The sequence below is a fragment of the Triticum dicoccoides genome, chromosome 1B, assembly GCF_002162155.2.
Source record: "Triticum dicoccoides isolate Atlit2015 ecotype Zavitan chromosome 1B, WEW_v2.0, whole genome shotgun sequence".
Lineage (NCBI taxonomy): Eukaryota > Viridiplantae > Streptophyta > Magnoliopsida > Poales > Poaceae > Triticum > Triticum dicoccoides.
In genome coordinates, this window is record NC_041381.1 from 76,759,434 (window position 1) to 76,781,909 (window position 22,476).

The 22,476-nt window shown below is 43.2% G+C and overlaps 1 long non-coding RNA gene across 1 annotated transcript; it reads left to right on the plus strand.

Moving 5' to 3' along the window:
* Positions 1–6: 6 nt before the first annotated feature.
* LOC119320442 lies at positions 7–1,120 on the plus strand. Its single transcript, XR_005154989.1, has 2 exons — positions 7–464; positions 776–1,120. It is a non-coding gene; the product is annotated as an uncharacterized LOC119320442 (long non-coding RNA).
* Positions 1,121–22,476: the final 21,356 nt, after the last annotated feature.

The window sequence follows — 22,476 nt, forward strand, 5'->3', positions numbered from 1 at the left end:
CGCGCCCCACAACGGCCGGCCGCCATGCCGTTCGCATCTACCTGGTGTCGGACCCGGGCGGTTCCGGCCTCGCCACGCAGCCAGGCGACCGAATCAAGTAGCAGATGGCCGCCGCATGTGCTCCCCTCGCCGAGGACACCTTCTCCACCCATGCATTTTCCTCCTCTCTGCAGGGCCACCGCGCCAGATCCGTCGATGCCGGATGGTCGTGCATCCCCTCCCCCTCCCTTCGTTGATTTCTCCCTCACCGACAGGCTGCTCGATCTCCCCTGCTCTGGCGCCTGCAGCTCATCCCCTGCTTCGTCTAACACGCCAATTCCGAGCCTCCCGCACCAGTCCAGGCAAACATCCGGCCACCCCTCTTCATTAGCCATGGAAATGCAGCCACTGGCTTCGAGCATCCGCTCCTCCACCTCGATCTCCTGCTTGCCGGTGGGGTTCGGGTGACCCCGCGTGTCCCTACGGTGAGTTCCCGCCGATGAGCTGACGCTCTGACCCTTCTTCCACCTCCCCTCCTTGCGGGAGCAGTGCGACATGTGGCTGTTGCAGTGCACGGGCCCTCGAGGTGCAGTGCAGCGTGCGTGTAGCCTAGCTGTAGGAGGGCATGTGGTCATCCACCTTCTTCTCCCTCGCAACCCCTGCCCAATCCCCTGCAGTTCCCGACATCCCGGCGAGCGCGCATGAAGTAGTACGCCAGTGGTGCACCGCGCGGTGCGGGCGTTTATTTGCTCCATGTTTATTTGCTGCAGTTAACTTTTGTTTTCTCGTTTTGCAGTGCAGATTGTATCGATGCAGTGCACACATGTACGAAGGAGAAAACAAGAATATCATCGTTTTTTCTTTCTGAAGTCCATTATATTGTTTGAGAAAACACAAATATGATGCTCGAGTGTGAGATGAGTTGTGTGTTAATTTCTGTTGAGAGGTTTACTTTTGTTCGTGGAGAGGTTCGCTTTATTTCCATGGTGAAAAATGCTAAGAAAACAATGGACTTCGTTTTGTAAATTTTCCTAGACCAAGATGTAATTTTTTTTAAACTGATGTAGTTCATATATTGATTTTTTGGTGGTTTTGCTGTCTGAAAAACTAACGAGGTAGTTCACTACATACATGTTTTTCATTTGCTCTCTATATCCATGTTTTTCATTTTTTGGAAAAGTAATTTGTTGTGCACTCGGTAACGAAGGAGAAGAGTGCATCGATGTTCCTTTAAAATAAGTTCATTTTGTTGTTTGAGAAAATGCAGAGTGGAAATGAGAGTAAAAAATGGATGTGGATGAATGCTTGTGTGTAATGTGTAGCGTGCAAACAAAAAATGTAGTCCACTCGCGTCGTCCCCGTAGTGCATATTTCATTAACCAAACAAATGTATGCAGTGCACTAGGGGGAAACTAAACTCTAGAGAAAAAATAAAAGAGGAAACTACAGTGCACTCCGGTCTTAAAAGAAGTCCACTCCGAACGACTTTGAAGTAGACTTCACTTGGGAAAATGTATTTAAAAAATTTATGTTGTGTTTGTTGAAAGACATTTAAACTAGTAAAAGAAAGTAATGAGATTCACCCTCAAGAGTGTTGGGGTTCACTTCCCGTCCTCTATGCGGTCCACTCGTTCATAATTTTTTATAGAAAAGATAAAAGAATCCATGCAGCTCGCTTAACCCTTGTATGCAGTGCCGTTTTTCGTCTGAAGCAGTGTGATTTTATGTTGGATGAAGCTCACTCGTCGATTTGAGTGTCGCAAAAATGTTTTCGTGTGTTTCAGAATTCAGTCGACTACGTTAACACTTGCAGTGCCTTCGGTTTTCGAATGTCGTTCACTTTTGAGAGTGATGTCGTTCACTTGCGCCCAACATGAGAAGTGTGAAAAATTTAGTGAAACAACAAGATAGTAATGTGGTTCACTTCGATATATGTCATGGTTCACTTGCCTCATCTTTGCGGTCCACCCTCGTTCATAAAAAAAAGTTGAAAAAAAGACAACAAAAACTTTTGCGAGGAAGTTTATGTCCGACAAAAAGAAATCATGAAATTCACTTGACTGCCTGCTGCAGTGCGGTTTTCCGTTTGAAGCAGTGCGTTCTTATGTCCGATGAAAGGTCCACTTGCTTGGTCAACGCGCGTAAAAAATTAATAAGTATGAAAAAAATACAACAAAAACTCATGAGGTTCATTTTTGATAGTGTTGCGGTTAATTTTTGGGAGTGTCGCGGTCCACTCTCGTTCACAAAAAAGTTAAAAAAAAGACAACAAAAACTTGTGCGAGAAATTTACGTTTGACAAAAAGAAATGATACATTGCACTTGACTGTCTGTTGCAGTGCGGTTTTCAGTTTGAAGCAGTGCGTTCTTCTGTCCCACGACGATTTTGGTGTCGCAAAAAAACAGAGTGTCCCCTTTTCACTAATTTTAAAACTGCTCTTAAATCGTAAACAATTAGAGAGTGTGTTCTACATGAAAAAGTTCTGTCTCGTCGATATCTTTCCAACGGCATATCATTTGAATCATTTAGACAAAGCGGTTTGTAAACATTTCGCGAAAAACGGCCGCTGCCTCTCGAAGTCAGCCACACGATTTTCAAAATTGAATAAAAATCGTAAGGAATCTCAAAACCATTTCAACATATGAAAGTTGCGCCTTGTCCGTAGCTTTCCAATGGCGTATCATATGTCTCGTTTCGACAAACGGTTAGAAAACTGGAGCAAAAAATAGTACCGAAAATTTCAAAAAAATTGAAAAACTGAGTTCCGCGATTTAGTAAATTTGAAACTGCTCTTAAACCGTAATGAATTAGAGAAAGATTTATATATGAAAAAGATGTGCCTCGATGATATCTATCCAACATCGTATCATTTGCTTCGTTCTGACAAGCGGTTTATAAAAAAACGCGAAAAAAACGCTCGCTGCCACTCGTCATCCGCCGCACTATTTTCAAAACTGCTCTTAAACCGTGTGTAATCTCGAAAAGTGTTCAACATGTCGAAGTTGCGCCTAATCCATAGCTTTTCAATGGTATATTACACGCCTCATTCCGATAAACGGTTAAAAAATTAGAGCGAAAACAGTACCGAAAAAATAACGCGTGCAGTTTTTTCCGACGAGAAGTTCACTAGTCTCTATTGCAGTGCTCGTCGTCAAAATGATGCAGTGCGCTTCTGTTGAGCGTGCAGTGCCGAAGTGGTGTGCAGAATATTTATTCTGCTAATATTAGCAGAATAGACCGTCTGTATATATATATATATATATATATATATATATATATATATATATATATATATATATATATATATATATATATATATATATATCCACTCAGGGTTTTAGTCCTTTAACTTTTTAAGGATCGCCTAGAGATGTCCTTATGACTTGTTTATTGCAGTTCTTCACAATGTGATGCTCTATATGTGCAACTATTTGCCGTGCAGTTCAATTTCATCAATAACAGTTTCAACAATACCACTATGAATTACGATATTTGGTTGTTGTTAAGGATATTGCAGTTAACATGCCTTTTTGTTTTTCAATTGTTGTTTAGCAACATGCATTGTACTGAATGACTAAATATGCAATCCCAGGCTACATAGCAACAAGGAAGAGTGTTACCTTAATGTTCTGATGATGTCTAGATATACATGTAATAAAATCTTATATAATGGGATGGATGGACTGTTGTAGTACATCATTTTTCAATTTTTATTTAGCTTCTAGTATTAACTTGGTGCTTTTAGGTACATATATCATTGCCAAAGATCCACACTTTGACCCTTTCTGCGTATGGGGCAATGAGATATTGATGAACCAGCATCAAGTGAGGAAACTGATAAATATTGTTATTAAAATGGGTCAAAAGATGTCAATCGAACTATTTTTAAAACTTTATTGAAGACAATAGTGAACTGCAGGATGGTAAGTAAGAACCATGTAGCCTTCTTTTTACTGCCCGTAATGAGTTGTGTTAGATGACAATATCTGAATCTTTTTTCTTTTGCAGTGGGTCATGAAGCAGTTTACTCAAGATTACCTCTCAAACTACATGATTGGCGGTCGGCCATCACAAGAGGTTGGACTAGAGTCTTGCATGCCTTCTGCATCCAGGAGAGCACAATAGGGCCATTCCGCTTCACCTTGTTCAGCAACTAGAATGTATGTCGCCTCTTTCTTTACCATCTGTAATAGTACAAGTATAGAACCCTAGTACATCATTCTTTATTTAGTGCTTATGTAATTCTTAAACATATGTACCTGTGAATCAAATAATGCATTGGTTGTTTGAACCTGATGGATATGAATAAAGCTATAGCCTACTTTCAAGTTTAAATTAGGTACAATTTTAAATAGTAGGAATTAAATTAGGGGAAAATTACGTTGTGCAGGTCATTACGGCACACATGGTTGGTAAAACACAAACGTTTGCGATATACCCATAATACAAGATGGTTCACGGAGAGGAAACGTGTGCAAGCATGCACACAGTTGGCATTTGCAAAGCGTGTGTGATGTCAGACACTATCACATACTGTGCGGGAAAACTAAATGTGCGTGATTGTCTACCCATCGTACACAGTTTATAATCATGAACTGTTTGTGATGTGCCAGACATCGCAAAACTCCCGTGCCTAGAATCTTCCTAGAAAACTCCCGTGCCTGGAATCTTCCTGGTTTTAGGCAGAACCACAAAACTCCGACTGCGATCGCAATGTGAGCACAAACGAGTAGCAAGGATGAAGCGTTTGGGATATTTGAGATATCGGAAACGGTTATATAGGGACAACTGTATGCATCAAGGCTCCCTATCCCTGACGGTTTCTGGGTCGTGCGGGAAGGACCCCCCCTATCGCCCACACTCACTTGGCGACGGTTCCAAATGCCATCGCGGAAAGGGGTTAAAAATCGTTTGTTTAGGACCGACGCGCACCAGTGTAGCATAATGAATAACCATTTAATTTCTTATCAACTCTTTGCCCTAGAACAACACCAACAGCATAATCACTAGCATCACACATAATTTCAAAGGGTAAGTTCCAGTCAGGTGGTTGAACAATAGGAGCAGAAATCAAGGCTTTCTTAAGTATTTCAAATGCTTCTACACAATCATCATCAAAAACAAACGGAACATCTTTTTGTAAGAGATTAGTGAGAGGCCTAGAAATTTTAGAGAAGTCTTTAATAAACCTCCTATAGAAACCAGCATGACCAAGGAAACTTCTTATACCTTTGATATCTTCAGGACACGGCATCTTTTCAATAGCATATACTTTAGCTTTATCAACTTCAATACCTCTTTCAGAAATTTATGCCCCAAGACAATACCGTCATAAACAATAAAGTGCCACTTCTCCCAAATCAAGACAAGATTAGTTTCTTCACATCTCTGCAAAACTCGATCAAGGTTGCTTAAGCAATCGTCAAAAGAAGTTCTGTAAACCGAGAAATCATCCATGAAAACCTCAACAATCTTTTCACAAAAATCAGAGAATATAGAAGTCATACATCTTTGAAACATAGCGGGTGCATTACATAAACCAAAAGGCATATGTCTATAAGAAAAGGTACCGAAAGGGCAAGTAAAGGTGGTTTTCTCCTGATCATCTTTTGACACAGGTATTTGGGAGAGACCAGAATAACCATCTAGAAAGCAAAAATGAGTATGTTTGGATAGTATTTCTAGCATTTGATCGATAAAAGGTAGAGGGTAATGATCTTTTCTAGTATCTTTATTCAATTTGCGAAAATCAATTACCATTCTAAAACCTGAACAATTCTTTGTGGAATCAGTTCATTCTTATCATTAGGAACAACAGTAATACCTCCTTCTTAGGGACACAATAAATAGGGCTTACCCATTGACTATCAGCAATAGGATAAATTATACCTGCCTCCAGAAGCTTTAGTATTTCATTTCTTACCACTTCTTTCATCTTAGGATTTAACCATCGTTGATGATCAACAACTGGTTTAGCATCTTTCTCCAATTTTATTTTGTGCTGACATAGAGTGGGACTAATGCCCTTAAGATCATCAAGAGTATATCCAATAGCGGCATGGTGCTTCTTCAGAGTTTTCAATAATTTCTTTTCTTCATGCTCTGAAAGGTTAGCACTAATATAGGATATATCTTCTTTTCATCGAGATAAGCATATTTCAGAGTATCTGATACATCTCGAATGTATCTATAATTTTTTATTGTTCCATGCTATTATATTATCTGTTTTGGATGTTTTATATGCATTAATATGCTATTTTATATGATTTTTGAGACTAACCTATTAACCTAGAGCCCAGTGCCAGTTCCTGTTTTTCCCCTTGTTTTAGAGTTTTGCAGAAAAGGAATACCAAACGGAATGAAACTTTTGCAATAATTTTTCTTGGACCAGAAGACATCTAGAGGGCTTGGAGTGCACGTCAGGGAATCCATGAGGTGGCCACAAGGTCAGAGGGCGCTCCCAGGGGGAAGGGCACGCCCCCCACCCTTGTGGGCCCCTTGTGACTCCACTGACCTATTTCTTCCGCCTATATATTCTCAAATATCCCAAAAACTTTCAGGGGAGCGACGAACCCACTTTTCCACCGCCGCGACCTTCTGTACCAGTGAGATCCCATCTAGGGGCCTTTTCTGGCATTCTACCGGAGGGGGGTTCGATCACGAAGGGCTTCTACATCAACACCATTGCCTCTCCGATGAAGTGTGAGTAGTTTACCACAGACCTACGGGTCCATAGCTAGTAGCTAGATGGCTTCTTCTCTCTCTTTGTTTCTCAATACAAAGTTCTCCTTGGTGTCCTTGGAGATCTATTTTATGTAATACTCTTTTGCGGTGTGTTTGTCGAGATTCGATGAATTGTGGATTTATGATCAGCTTATCTATGAATATTATTTGAATCTTCTATGAATTCTTATATGCATGATTTGATAGTTTTGCAAGTCTCTTCGAACTATCGATTTGGTTTGGCCAACTAAATTGGTTTTTCTTGAAATGGGAGAAGTGCTTAGCTTTGGGTTCAATCTTGTGGTGCTCAATCCTAGTGACAGAAGGGGAACCGACACATATTGTATTGCTGCCATCGAGGATAAAAATATGGGTTTTCATCATATTGCTCGAGTTAATTCCTCTACATCATGTCATCTTGCCTAAGGCGTTACTCCGTTCTTTATGAACTTAATACTCTAGATGCATGCTAGATAGCGGTCGATGTTTGGAGTAATAGTAGTAGATGCAGGCAGGAGTCAGTCTACTTGATACGGACATGATGCCTATATTCATGATCATTGCCTTAGATATCGTCATAACTTTGCGCTTCTCTATCAATTGCTCGGCAGTAATTTGTTCACACGCCGTAATAATTTCTATCTTGAGAGAAGCCTCTAGTGAAACCTATGGCCCCAGCTCTACTTTCCATCATATAAGTTTCCGATCTACAATTTTAGTTTCCTATTTACTTTCTTTCAAATCTTTTACTTTCCATTCCATAAACCAAAAATACCAAAAACATTACTTTACCGTTTATCCATCTATATCAGATCTCACTTTGCAAATAACCGTGAAGGGATTGAAAACCCCTATATCGCGTTGGGTGCAAGTTGGTGTTTGTTTGTGCATGTATTCGGTGGCTTGCGCGTTGTCTCCTACTGGATTGATACCTTGGTTCTCAAAAGCTGAGGGAAATACTTACTCTACTTTGCTGCATCACCCTTTCCTCTTCAAGGGAAAAACCAACGCAAGCTCAAGTGTAGCAGTATCAGGTAATTGTTTAAGCTCAAACACGGGATCACCCTTGGGTGGAGGAGGATCTCCGAGGATTTCAATAGGCAAATTGTGTTTCAAAATAGGCCCTTGACTAAAAAATACTTCATCAATTTCCCTTTTTTCATTCATAAACATATCATTATCATGGTCTAGCAAATATTGTTCTAAGGGATCTATAGGAGGCACGGAAATAGAAGCAAGACCAATAAATTCATCCTTACTTGGCAATTCTTTATCATGGGGTTGCCTACGAAATTTAGAGAAATTAAAATCAGGAGACATATCTCCTAAACCAACAGTTGCAATATCTTTCTCGCAGACTATCTTAGCATTAACTGTATTCAAGAAAGGTCTACCAAATATAATGGGACAAAAGTTATCTTGTGAGAACCAGGAACAAGAAAATCAGTAGGGTATTTAATTTGTCCACACAAGACTTCAACATCTCTAACAATCCCAATTGGTGAAACAGTATCTCTATTGGCAAGCTTAATAGTAACATCAATATCTTCTATCTCAGCAGGTGCAATATCCTTCATAATTTCTTCATACAAGGTATAATGAATTGCACTCACACTAGCACCCACATCGCATAAGCCATGATAACAATGATCTCCTATTTTAACAGAAACAACAGGCATGCCAACAACAGGTCTAGGTTTATCTTTCATATCGGGTTTAGCAATTCTAGCAGCTTCATCATAGAAATAAATAACATGCCCATCAATATTATGAACCAAGAGATCTTTAACCATAGCAATACTAGGTTCAACTTTAATTTGCTCAGGGGGTGTAGGTGTTCTAATATAACTCTTACAAACCACAGTTGAAGCTTTAGCATGATCCTTAATTCTAACAAGAAAAGGTGGTCTCTCAAAATAAGCAGTAGGAACAATAAGATCAAAATTGTAAGTAATAGTTTATTCTTCAACTTTAATAGGTTCAACTACTTTAACTTCAATGGGAGGATGGTATTTATACCACTTCTCCTTAGGGAGATCAACATGAGTATCAAAAGATTCACAGAAAGAAACTACTATCTCAGAGTCAAGTCCATATTTAGAGCTAAAATCACGAAAAGTATCGGTATCCATAAAAGATTTAACACAATCAAACTTAAGGTTTATACCTGACTCTTTACCTTAGTCGAGTTCCCAATCTTTAGAGTTGCGTTTAATTCTTTCCAATAAATCCCATTTGAATTCAATATCCTTCTTCATATAGGAACCAGTACAAGAAGTATCGAGCATGGATCGATCATTACGAGAAAGCCGAGCATAAATTTTTTGAATAATAATTTCTCTTGAGAGCTCATGATTGGGGCATGAATATAACATTGACTTAAGCCTCCCCCGAGCTTGAGGGATACTTTCTCCTTCTCCGATCATGATGAACCAGATGCATAGGATAAAACTTCTGATGAAATTCCAATTTCAATCGGTTGTAGTTCCATGATCCAATATCATCACATAGCCAATACCATGTCAATGCCTTTCCCTTCAAAGATAAAGGGAAGAACTTATTCTTGACAACATCCTCGGGCATACCTTCAAGCTTAAATAATACACAAACTTCATCACATAGATTAGGTGCATATCAGGATGTAATGTTCCATCTCCTGCATAAGGATTAGCTAGCAGTTTCTATATCATACTCGAAGGAATTTCATAATAAATATTTTCAGTAGGTGCAGTAGGTTGAGGATCAACTCTTTGCTAATCCGGTCGAGGTGAAGATACCCCGAACAACCCCTCAAAGGATTATTTTCCATAGAAGTGATTGTAAATTTCAGCACAATATGTAAATGTTTCCTTACCAAAGGCGCTTCACTCCCCGACAACGGCGCTAGAAAAGTCTTGATGATCCACAAGTATAGGGAATCTATTGTAGTCCTTTCGATAAGTAAGAGTGTCGAATCCAACGATGAAGAGAAGGAAATGACAAGCGGTTTTCAGCAAGGTATTCTCTGCAAGCCACTGAAATTATTGGTAATAGATAGTTTTGTGATGAGATAAATCGTAACGGGTAACTAGTAATAAATGTAAACAAGGTGCAGCAAGGTGGCCCAATCCTTTTTGTAGCAAAGGACGAGCCTGGACAAACTCTTATATAAAGCAAAGTGCTCCCGAGGACACATGGGAATTGTTGTCAAGTTAGTTTTCATCACGCTCATATGATTCGCGTTCGTTATTTTGATAATTTGATATGTGGGTGGACAGGTGTTGGCGTCCGGGGAACGGGGTTGCCCAAACTTGCCTGCCTGCAGCCCGTGGTGTGGCTCCGTCAACAGCCCGGTATGGCCCAGCTTCAGCAACAACAACTCAAGACCCTCGCGAGGCAGACGACACCAGACCTCCCTGGGGGCAGCCTCACTAGGTTGGCTCCGGAGGAGCGGAGATATCAATGCAAGGTGCACCTCGCGAGGTTCGCATGACGTGAGCCACGACGACCAAGGCCAAGCGGGCGCCAGCGGGCACAGTGTACCAGTTTCCTCTTTGGTGCTAAGGAGGCAAGCGCAGGCGCGGGGTCCCGAGGAATCAAGCAAAGATTTCCATATCAATGCAACGAGACCAAGACCGCCAGGACGACATGACAGAGGTCATCGCGGAGCCCACAGCAGCGTCACCACTAGAGCCTTTGCAGGCGAATACTACTTTTGTCAGGATAGCTTGTACTAGTGGTCTCCCTTCAAATTTGGCCGTTGTGGGATCCCTTCCCGCCTACATTTGGGAAGAGGACCAAGGCCACTATAAATAGGACTTAGCCACCACCATAGCAAGGCATCTCAGATTAGGGCCATTCTACCCTGACCACCTCACCAGCTCATCGAGCTCAAGAACACCTCGTCTCATGAGGCAGTTCGTCTACTGTACTAGTTCATCCTCAACCCCTCGAGGCAATCCACCACAAATCTGGAGTAGGGTATTACACCGCAAGGTGGCCCGAACCAGGATAAATCCTCTGTGTCTCTTGTTCTTTGGGTTCGTCGAGCTAGGCCGTGGGATCGTTGGGCGGGCGAGCTGGGAAGAGAGAGAGTTCTTCGCACGCACCCCAAAGTTTGAACCTCTCAAGGGTCTATGGAACGCTGAATCTGACACTTGGTGCGCCAGGTAGGGGTGCGTTGAAGCCTTTCTTCTGTCGACCGACTCGCCACGGCTCCACCGTCTCCATGGCTGATGCTCGTCGAGCCTGTGCCGAGCGTCGAGCCGCTCTTGCCGCTTGTGTCGCCCAGATGGCGCCCCTCGGCGGGCCTCCTCGTCGTTCTCCATCACCCGCCGCCAACGCCACCATCGGCCCGGCGAGGCACGACCAGCAAGCTTCATCGCTGCACCCTTCCGTGCGGCGGGACGGACGCACCGCCACCCCGTCGCTGACTCTGGCCGGCTCATCATCTCATGCTCGTCGCGGCCCGATGAATGCGTAGGCTGCGCTGCTCATGGCACATGAGCTCCTGCGTTATCGCCCGGTAGACAACCTCTACGAAGACTGGCTTGACCGCATCGTCGAGCTCGTAAGCGCCGCTGGGGGCTCTCCTGCACCGTCCCTCTTGCTACCTTGCCCGCCTCCCGCCACGGGCGACGTAGCCCATGGAGCGCCTCCACCACCTCCCCGTCAAGATGTCGTTCCCAGATTGAGGCGCGCGGCCCCGCAGCGCGATCCACCGTGCAGGGCACCGGCGTGCGATGAAGAAAGTTGCCAGGAGGTCCAGCAGCCGCAAGAGGGTGCTCCAGCGCTCCCTCCGCCACCGCGTTAACACCACGCACCACCTGTGGTGGTGGCGGGTGAGTACCAAGACCAGGATCCGCCTCCATGATGGGCCCCGGTGACCACAGCGGGCTGCCGCTCCTTCGCCCCTGAGCTATGCAGCATCGTCTGGCCAGGCAAGTTCAAGCCTGGCCTGCCTCCACGTTACGACGGCACCCCCGACCCTGCGGAGTTCCTACAGATCTACGAGCTGAGCATCGAGGCGGCCAGCGGCGACGAGAAGGTCATGGCGAATTGGTTTCCCATGGCCCTCAAGGATGGCGCGCACTCGTGGCTCCTGAATCTGCCCGCAGGATCGATCTCCTCCTGGGGAGAGATGCGCAAGCGTTTCATCGCCAACTTCTAGGGCACGCGCGACCGCTCGCCTGCCGCTGGTGACCTGTGGCACATCAAGTAGCAGCCAGGGGAGACCCTGCAGAAGTACATGCAGCGCTTCAACAGCGTTCGCCTCAAGATCCCCAAGGTTTCGGACGAAGCCATCATCTCAGCATTCTCTGATGGTGTCCGTGATGTCAAGATGAAGGAGGAGCTCACCATCCACGAGGACCTGTGTACAGCTCTGGAGATGTTCAACATGGCGACCAAGTGCGCGAGAGCTGAGGAAGGGCGCCTCTCCCTCCTCGAGCTTCCAGCTGCCGACCCAGAAGACAAGAAGGCCAAGGCCAAGGACATGAAGTGCAAGGGGGCTGTCGTGCTTGCGGCAGAACCAGAGAGGAAGCGTGGCTGCGACCACCCAGAGTCGTCCAAGAGCAGCCGTCCTTTCTGCATCTTCCACAACATACACAACCACAACACCAACGACTGTCAGGAAGTCAGGGCCATTCGCGATGGGCGCCTTGGTCAATGCCCTGAGCACAACGATCGGGGCTACAGCCGTGGAGGAGGACGAAGCGGAGGACGCTGGGATGACCGCGGCCCTCGCCAGGAGTGGTGCGACCGGCCTTGTGAGGACCGCTGGCAAGGCCAGCCTCGCGAGGGCGCCTAGAGAGATTAACCTCGTGAGGACCGACCTCAGGGAAATGCCGGCCTTCCTCCGCTGCCGCCACCACCAAGGAGGAACGACGACCACCACCAGGACGAGGGGGCTGGGGGCTTCCAGGAGCCGTGCGCCATCGCCTGCATAATGGGTGGCGCTCAGGCCCCAGCCTCCCAACGCATCTTCAAGCAGTTCGCTCGTGAGGTGAACACGGCCCTTCCTAGGCCCGAGGCCACACGCCCGCTCAGGTGGCAAGTGTACCATCACCTTCAGCTTGTCCGACCAGCTCAAGTGCGCGGCAACTGCCGGCACCCTCCCGATGCTTTGCTCGCCCGTCATCAGCAATGTCCTTGTAACCAATACCATCATCGATGGTGGGGCGGGGCTCAATGTTCTGTCCATCGAGACGTTCGACCGCCTCCAAGTGCCATATGATTAGCTGCATCCCACCAAGCCCTTCTCAGGAGTGACCGATGGTTCCACCACCCCGATAGGGCAGATCCGGCTCCCCGTCACCTTCGGCCAGCGCGACAACTACCGCACCGAGCTCATCGAATTCAACGTCGCCCACATCCACCTGCAGTACAATGCCATCCTTGGGTATCCGGCCCTGGCCAAGTTCATGGCGGTGACCCACCACGGCTACAACGGCCTCAAGATGCCAGGGAACCACGACATCATCACGATCGCTTGCAAAGAGAAGGACGCGGTGTGCTCCCTCGAGCGCACCTACCAGGCCGCAGCGATTGAAGACCCAGACAATGAAGGCGCCATCTACCCTCCTGAGGCAGTCCCGTAGAAGAAGAAGATGCTGCTCCGTCAAGAGCCTCGGGAAAGCGGTGTCTCCAACGGCACCACCTCAGGACCTGCGCCCACGGATGGGGCGCCTCCCTCCCTCACATAGGAAGGCGCACCTGGCGCCCTCCTCAGGCTGGGCTTGGGGGCTCTCTTCTGGAGGGCCTCTGACTTAGCCAATGTCACGAGGGAGGCGCTCGGGCACCACATGGAGGCATGCTTCATCGCACGCTTCCCTCTCGAGGCACAAGGCATGAGGTGCCAGGTGCTCGGGAGTTCATCACCAAGACGACCGAGGAGCTTCAAGAGGCGAGAGCCATGGGTGGTGACCGCCGCCCACCACCCGATGCAGCCCCTTGTCCTGGCGAGGACGACGAGCTGCGCGTCTGCGTCAGCACCTAGGGCTCAACGAATTTGCATCCCAGGAGCACTTCTGGCCTTCGCGCATTGGCCGATGCGAGGGTCCACCTCATAGCTACGTTCGCATGCTTTTTTGGCTTGCCGAATGCGGCTATTACCTTCCAGTGTCGCCTGCTGAGCGTTCTGGCGGCTCAGGAGACCAGGCTTCAGGCGGTCCAAGCGGAGATGGCGATGGTTCCTCGCGAGCCCTCGGGACCTCTAGAGCCTCCCGAGCTTCAGGACCCAGGAGGCTCATGAGTAGCAACTCCTCCAGCGCTGATATGTCTCCAATGTATCTATAATTTTTGATTGTTCCATGCTATTATATTACCCCTTTTGGATGTTTATGGGCTTTATTTTACACATTTATATCATTTTGGGACTAACCTACTAACCGAAGGCCCAGCCCGTATTGTTGTTTTTTTTGCCTATTTCAGTATTTCGAAGAAAAGGAATATCAAATGGAGTCCAAACGGAATGAAACCTTCGGGAGCGTGATTTTTGGAACGAACGTGATCTGGAGGACTTGGAGTGCAAGTCAAGAAGTAGACAAGGTGGCCACGAGAGGGGAGGGCGCGCCCACCCCAACAGGGCGCGCCCCCTGTCTTGTGGGCCCCTCGGGCGGCCACCGATGTACTTCTTCCTCCTATATATGCCTGTGTACCCCGAAAACATCCAGAGAGCCAACGAAACACAATTTCCACCACTGTAACCTTCTGTACCCGCAAGATCCCATCTTGGAGCCTTCGTCGGTGCTCCGCCGGAGGGGGAATCGACCATGGAGGGCTTCTACATCAACACCATAGCCCCTCCGATGAGTTGTGAATAGTTTACCACAGACCTTCGGGTCCATAGTTATTAGCTAGATGGCTTCTTCTCTCTTTTTGGATCTCAATACAATGTTCTCCCCCTCTCTTGTGGAGATCTATTCGATGTAAACTCTTTTTGCGGTGTGTTTGTCGAGATCCGATGAATTGTGGGTTTATGATCAAGTTTATCTATGAATAATATTTGAATCTCCTCTGAATTCTTTTATGTATGATTGAGTTATCTTTGCAAGTCTCTTCGAATTATCAGTTTGGTTTGGCCTACTAGATTGATCTTTCTTGCCATGGGAGAAGTGCTTAGCTTTGGGTTTAATCTTACGGTGTCCTTACCCAGTGACAGCAGGGGCAGCAAGGCACGTATTGTCTTGTTGCCATCGAGGATAAAAAGATGGGGTCTATATCATATTGCTTGAGTTTATCCCTCTACATCATGTCATCTTGCTTAATGCGTTACTCTGTTCTTTATGAACTTAATACTCTAGATGCAGGCAGGAGTCGGTTGATGTGTGGAGTAATAGTAGTAGATGCAGGCAGGAGTCGGTCTACTTGTTGCGGATGTGATGCCTATATACATGATCATGCCTAGATAATCTCATAATTATTCGCTATTCTATCAATTGCTCGACAGTAATTTGGTCACCCACCGTAATACTTATGCTATCTTGAGAGAAGCCTCTAGTGAAACCTATGGCCCCCGGGTCTATTTTTTTATCATATTTGCTTTCAATCTACTTTTATTTGCATCTTTACTTTTTGCATCTATACTATAAAATACAAAAAATATATTTATCTTATCATACTATCTCTATCAGATCTCACTTACGCAAGAGGCCGTGAAGGGATTGACAACCCCTTTATTGCGTAGGTTGCGAGTTCTTTGTTTGTTTGTGTAGGTGCGTGGGACTTTTGAGGAGCCTCCTACTAGATTGATACCTTGGTTCTCAAAAACTGAGGGAAATACTTACGCTACTATTGCTGCATCACCCTTTCCTCTTCAAGGAAAACCAACGCAAGCTCAAGACGTAGCAAGAAGGATTTCTGGCGCCGTTGCCGGGGAGGACTTTGCTCAAGTCAAGACATACCAAGTACCCATCACAAACTCATCTCCCTCTCATTTACATTATTTGCCATTTGCCTCTCGTTTTCCTCTCCCCCACTTCACCCTTGCTGTTTTATTTGCCCTCTCTTTCCCAATCTTCTCCTCTCTTTTTCGCTTGCCTTTTTCTGTTTCCTTGTGTGTTGGATTACTTGTTGCCATGGCGCAAGATAATACCAAATTGTGTGATTTCTCCAATACCAATAATAATGATTTCCTTAGTACTCCGATTGCTCCTCTTAATGATGTTGAGTCTTGTGAAATCAATACTGCTTTGCTGAATCTTGTTATGAAAGATCAATTCGCCGGCCTTCCTAGTGAAGATGCCGCTACTCATCTAAACAACTTTGTTGATTTGTGTGATATGCAAAAGAAGAAAGATATGGATAACAATATTGTTAAATTGAAGTTATTTCCGTTTTCACTTAGAGATCATGCTAAAGTTTGGTTTTCGTCTTTGCCTAAAAATAGTATTGATTCTTGGAACAAGTGCAAAGATGCTTTTATCTCTAAGTATTTTCCTCCCGCTAAGATCATCACTCTTAGGAACGATATTATGAATTTTAAACAACTTGATCATGAGCATGTTGCCCAATCTTGGGAAAGAATGAAATTGATGATTCGCAATTGCCCTACTCATGGTTTGAATTTATGGATGATCATACAAAATTTTTATCCGGTTTGAACTTTGCTTCTAGAAATCTCTTAGATTCGGCCGCGGGAGGCACGTTTATGGAAATCACGTTAGGAGATGCTACAAAACTTCTTGATAATATTATGGCTAATTATTTTCAATGGCACACCGAAAGATCTTCTAGTAAAAAAGTGCATGCTATAGAAGAAATCTATGTTTTGAGTGGAAAGATGGATGAACTTATGAAGTTGTTTGCTACTAAAAATACTCCTCTTGATCCCAATGATATGCCTTTGTCTACTTTGATTGAGAATAGTAATGAATCTATGGATGTGAATTTTGTTGGTAGGAATAATTTTGGAAACAATGCTTATAGAGGAAACTTTGATTCTAGAGGTAATTCCTCTAATAATTATGGAAATACCTACAATAATTATTATGGTAATTTTAATAAGATGCCCTCTGATTTTGAGAATGGTGTGAAAGAATTTATAATTTCTCAAAAGAATTTTAATGCTTTGCTTGAAGAAAAATTGCTCAAGGTTGATGATTTGGCTAGGAACGTTGATAGACTTTCGCTTGATGTTGATTCTCTTAAACTTAGATCTTCTCCTCCTAAGCATGATATCAATGAGTCTCTCAAAGCAATGAGAATTTCCATTGATGAGTGCACGGAAAGAACTGCTAGATTGCATGCTAAGAAAGATTGCTTTGTAAAAGCGTGTTCTTCTAGTTTCCATGAAAATAATGATGAAGATCTCAAAGTTGTTGATGTGTCTCCTATTAGATCTTTGTTTTGCAATATGAATCTTGATAATAATGGGACTAGAGATGAGTCAACTTTAGTTAGAAGGCGTCCCAAGAATTCGGAGTTTTTAGATCTTGATGCTAAATTTGGTAAAAGTGGGATTGGAGAGGTCATGACTTTAAATATTATTGAACCCACTATCTCGGATTTCAAGGAATTTGATTATGATAATTGTTCTTTAGAAGGTTGTATTTCCTTGTTGTAATCCGTTGTTAATTCTCCTCATGCTTATAGTCAAAATAAAGCTTTTACCAAACATATTGTTGATGCCTTGATGCAATCTTATGATAAAAAACTTAATTTGGAAGTTTCTATACCTAGAAAGCGTAATGATGAATGAGAACCTACTATAAAGATTAGAATTAAAGATCATGAGTGTTTTGCTCTGTGTGATTTGGGTGCTAGTGTTTCCACGATTCCGAAAACTTTATGTGATATTCTAGGTTTCCATGATCTTGATGATTGCTCTTTAAATTTGCACCTTGCGGATTCCACCATTAAAAAGCCAATGGGAAGGATCAATGATTTTCTCATTGTTGCAAATATAAATTTGGTGCCCATAGATTTTATCGTTCTTGATATTGATTGCAATCTTTATTTCCCTATTATTCTTGGTAGACCTTTCCTTAGAATGATTGGTGCGATTATTGATATGAAGGAAGGGAATATTAGATTCCAATTTCCATTAAAGAAAGGCATGGAGCACTTTCCAAGAAATAAAGTCAAATTACCTTATGAATCTATCATGCGGGCTACTTATGAATTGAGTGCCAAAGATGACACTACTTAGATCTATCTTCGCTTTTATGCCTAGCTAGGGGCATTAAACGATAGCGCTAGTTGGGAGGCAACCCAATTTTATTTGTGTTTTTTGTTTTTGTTCATGTTTAGTAATAAATATTGCATCTACCTTATGTTTAGATATGTTTTTATCTTTTAATTAGTGTTTGTGCCAAGTAGAACCTATAGGATAACCTATGATGATAGTTGATTTGATTCTGCTGAAAAACAGAAACTTTGCACGCACGAAATTAGTTTTGTTAAATCATGGAAACGTCCTTTTGCATTGATTCTTTTTGCTTCTGATCAATAGACAAATTGTCCAGGACTTCCTATTTTGGTAGAATTTTTAAAGTTCCAGAAGTTTGCGTTAGTTACAGATTGCTACAGACTGTTCTGTTTTTGACAAATTCTATTTTTCGTGTGTTGTTTGCTTATTTCGATGCATCTATGGCTAGTAAAATAGTTTATAAACCATAGAGAAGTTGGAATACAGTAGGTTTAACACCAAAATAAATAAATAATGAGTTCATTACAGTAACTTATGTGGTGGTTTTGTTTTCTTTCACTGACGGAGCTTATAAGATTTCCTGTTGAGTTTTGTGTTGTGAAGTTTTCAAGTTTTGGGTAAATCTTTGATGGAGTATGGAATAAGGAGTGGCAAGAGCCTAAGCTTGGGAATGCCCAAGGCACCCCAAGATATTCAAGAATAGCCAAAATCTTAAGCTTGGGGATGCCCCGGGAAGGCATCCCCTCTTTCGTCTTCGTTCATTGGTAACTTTACTTGGAGCTATATTTTTATTTGCCACATGATATGTGTTTTGCTTGGAGCGTCATGTATTATATTACTCTTTGATTTTTAGTTTACCACAATAATCCTTGCTGTACACACCTTTTGGGAGATGCCTACTTGATTGAATTTATTAGAATATGCTATGTGCTTCACTTATATCTTTTGAGCTTGATAGTTTTTGCTCTAGTGCTTCACTTATATCTTTTAGAGCACGGCGGTGGCTTATTTTTGCAGAAATTGCTAGTCTCTGATGCTTCACTTATATTATTTTGAGAGTATTTTAGAACATCATGGTATTTTCTATGGTTATAAAATTGATCCTAGAATGGTAGGCATCCAAGTTGGGTATAATAAAAACTATCATAGGAGGTGAATTGGATGTTATGATCAATTTGATACTTGATAATTGTTTTGAGACATGGAGGTAGTGATATTAAAGTCATGCTAGTTGGGTGATTATGAATTTAAAGAATGCTTGTGTTGAAGTTAGCAAGTCCCGTAGCATGCACGTATGGTACACCTGGCTTGTGCATCCTTATGAGTGGCGGTCGGGGACGAGCGATGGTCTTTTCCTACCAATCTATCCCCCTAGGAGCATGCGCGTAGTGCTTGATTTTTGATGACTTCTAAATTTTTCCAATAAGTATATGAGTTCTATTGACTAATGTTGAGTCCATGGATTATACACACTTTTACCTTTCCACCATTGCTAGCCTCTTCGGTACCGTGCATTGCCCTTTCTCACCTTGAGAGTTGGTGCAAACTTCGCCGGTGCATCCAAACCCCGTGATACGATACGCTCTATCACACATAAACCTCCTTATATCTTACTCAAAATAGCCACCATACCTACCTATTATGGCATTTCCATAGCCATTCTGAGATATATTGTCATGCAACTTTCCACCGTTCCGTTCATCATCATGACATACATTACCTTTGTCATATTGCCATTGCATGATCGTGTAGTTGACATCGTATTTGTAGCAAAGCCACCATGCATAATTTTCATACATGTAACTCTTGATTCATTGCACCATCCCGGTACACCGCCGGAGGCATTCATATAGAGTCATATCTTGTTCTAGTTTCGAGTTGTAATTCATATGTTGTAACCAATAGAAGTGTGATGATCATCATTATTAGAGCATTGCCCAAAGAAAAAAAGAATAAAGAAGAAGAAAGGCCAAAAAGAAAAAAGGAAAAAAAAGGCCCAAAAGAAAAAAGAAAAGAAAAAAAGAAAAGAAAAGAAAAGAAAAGAAAAGAAAAGGGGCAATGTTACTATCTCTTTTTCCACACTTGTGCTTCAAATTAGCACCTTGTTCTTCATGTAGTGAGTCTCATATATTGTGCTTCAAAGTAGCACCATGTTTTTCATATAGTGAGTCTCATAGGCTGTTTTTTTATATACTAGTGGGAATTTTTCATCATAGAACTTGGCTTGTATATTCCTACGATGGGCTTCCTCAAATGCCCTAGGTCTTCGTGAGCATGCAAGTTGGATGCACACCCACTAGTTTTCTTTTGTAGAGCATTCATTTATAGCTCTAGTGGCATGGCAATCCCTACTCCTCATGTTGACATCAATTGATGGGCATCTCCATAGCCTGTTGATTATCCTCGTCAATGTGAGACTTTCTCCTTTTTTGTCTTCTCCACACAATCCCAATCATCATATTCTATTCCACCCATAGTGCTATATCCATGGCTCACGCTCATGTATTGCGTAAAGATTGAAAAAGTTTGAGATTATTTAAATATGAAACAATTGCTTGGCTTGTCATCGGGGGTATAGAAGTTGGGAACATCTTTGTGTGACAAAAATGAAGCATAACCTAACTATATAATTTTTTAGGGATGAACTTTCTTTTGCCATGCTATTTTGAGAAGACATGATTACTTTGATTAGTATGCTTGAAGTGTTACTATTTCTTTTATCAATATGAACTTTTATTTTGAATCATTTGGATCTGAACATTCATGCCACAACAAATAAAATTACATTGAGAATTATGCTAGGTAGCATTCCACATCAAAAATTCTGTTTTTATCATTTACCTACTCGAGGACGAGCAGGTATTAAGCTTGGGGATGCTTGATACGTCTCCAACGTATCTATAATTTTTGATTGTTCCATGCAATTATATTACCCCTTTTGGATGTTTATGGGCTTTATTTTACACATTTATATCATTTTTGGGACTAACCTCCTAACCGGAGGCCCAGCAAGTATTGTTGTTTTTTTGCCTATTTCATTATTTTGAAGAAAAGGAATATCAAACGGAGTCCAAACAGAATGAAACCTTCGGGAGCGTGATTTTTGGAACGAACGTGATCCAGAGGACTTGGAGTGCAAGTCAAGAAGCAGCCGAGGCGGCCACGAGACGGGAGGGCGCGCCCACCCCTACAGGGCGCGCCCCCTATCTTGTGGGCCCCTCGGGCGGCCACCGACGTACTTCTTCCTCCTATATATGCCTACGTACCCCAAAAACATCCAGAGAGCCAACGAAACACAATTTCCACCGCCGTAACCTTCTGTATCCGCGAGATCCCATCTTGGAGCCTTCGCCGGTGCTCCGCCGGAGGGGTAATCAACCACGAAGGGCTTCTACATCAACACCATAGCCCCTCTGATGAGTTGTGAGTAGTTTACCACAGACCTTCGGGTCCATAGTTATTAGCTAGATGGCTTCTTCTCTCTTTTTGGATCTCAATACAATGTTCTCCCCCTCTCTTGTGGAGATCTATTTGATGTAAACTCTTTTTGCGGTGTGTTTGTCGAGATCCGATGAATTGTGGGTTTATGATCAAGTTTATCTATGAATAATATTTCAATCTCCTCTGAATTCTTTTATGTATGATTGAGTTATCTTTGCAAGTCTCTTCGAATTATCAGTTTGGTTTGGCCTACTAGATTGATCTTCCTTGCCATGGGAGAAGTGCTTAGCTTTGGGTTCAATCTTGCGTTGTCCTTACCCAGTGACAGCAGGGGTAGCAACGCACGTATTGTATTGTTGCCATCGAGGATAAAAACATGGGGTTTATATCATATTGCTTGAGTTTATCCCTCTACATCATGCCATCTTGCTTAATGTGTTACTCTGTTCTTTATGAACTTAATACTCTAGATGCAGGCAGGAGTCGGTCGATGTCTGGAGTAATAGTAGTAGATGCAGGCAGGAGTCGGTCTACTTGTTGCGGACGTGATGCCTATATACATGATCATGCCTAGATAATCTCATAATTATTCACTTTTCTATCAATTGCTCGACAGTAATTTGTTCACCCACCATAATACTTATGCTATCTCGAGAGAAGCCTCTAGTGAAACCTATGGCCCCCGGGTCTATCTTTTATCATATTTGCTTTCAATCTACTTTTATTTGCATCTTTACTTTTTGCATCTATATTATAAAATACCAAATATATATTTATCTTATCATACTATCTCTATCAGATCTCACTTTCGCAAGTGGCTGTGAAGGGATTGACAACCCCTTTATTGCGTAGGTTGCGAGTTCTTTGTTTGTTTGTGTAGGTGCGTGGGACTTTTGAGGAGCCTCCTACTGGATTGATACCTTGGTTCTCAAAAACTAAGGGAAATACCTATGCTACTCTTGCTGCATCACCCTTTTCTCTTCAAGGAAAACTAATGCAAGCTCAAGACGTAGCAAGCGCGCGTCTACAGCTACTTCAACAACCCTCCAACAACGGTGCCAGGTGATATTTTCCGGTTCATTCAATTGGGGCGCCCCTCGGGCTGCATTATCCCCAGGTCGCATGGGTCTGTCCCTGTGACGTGTATCCTTTGCATCTTTAAATTTACTCTGTTGGGGGCGCCCCTTGGGCTGCATCATCCCAA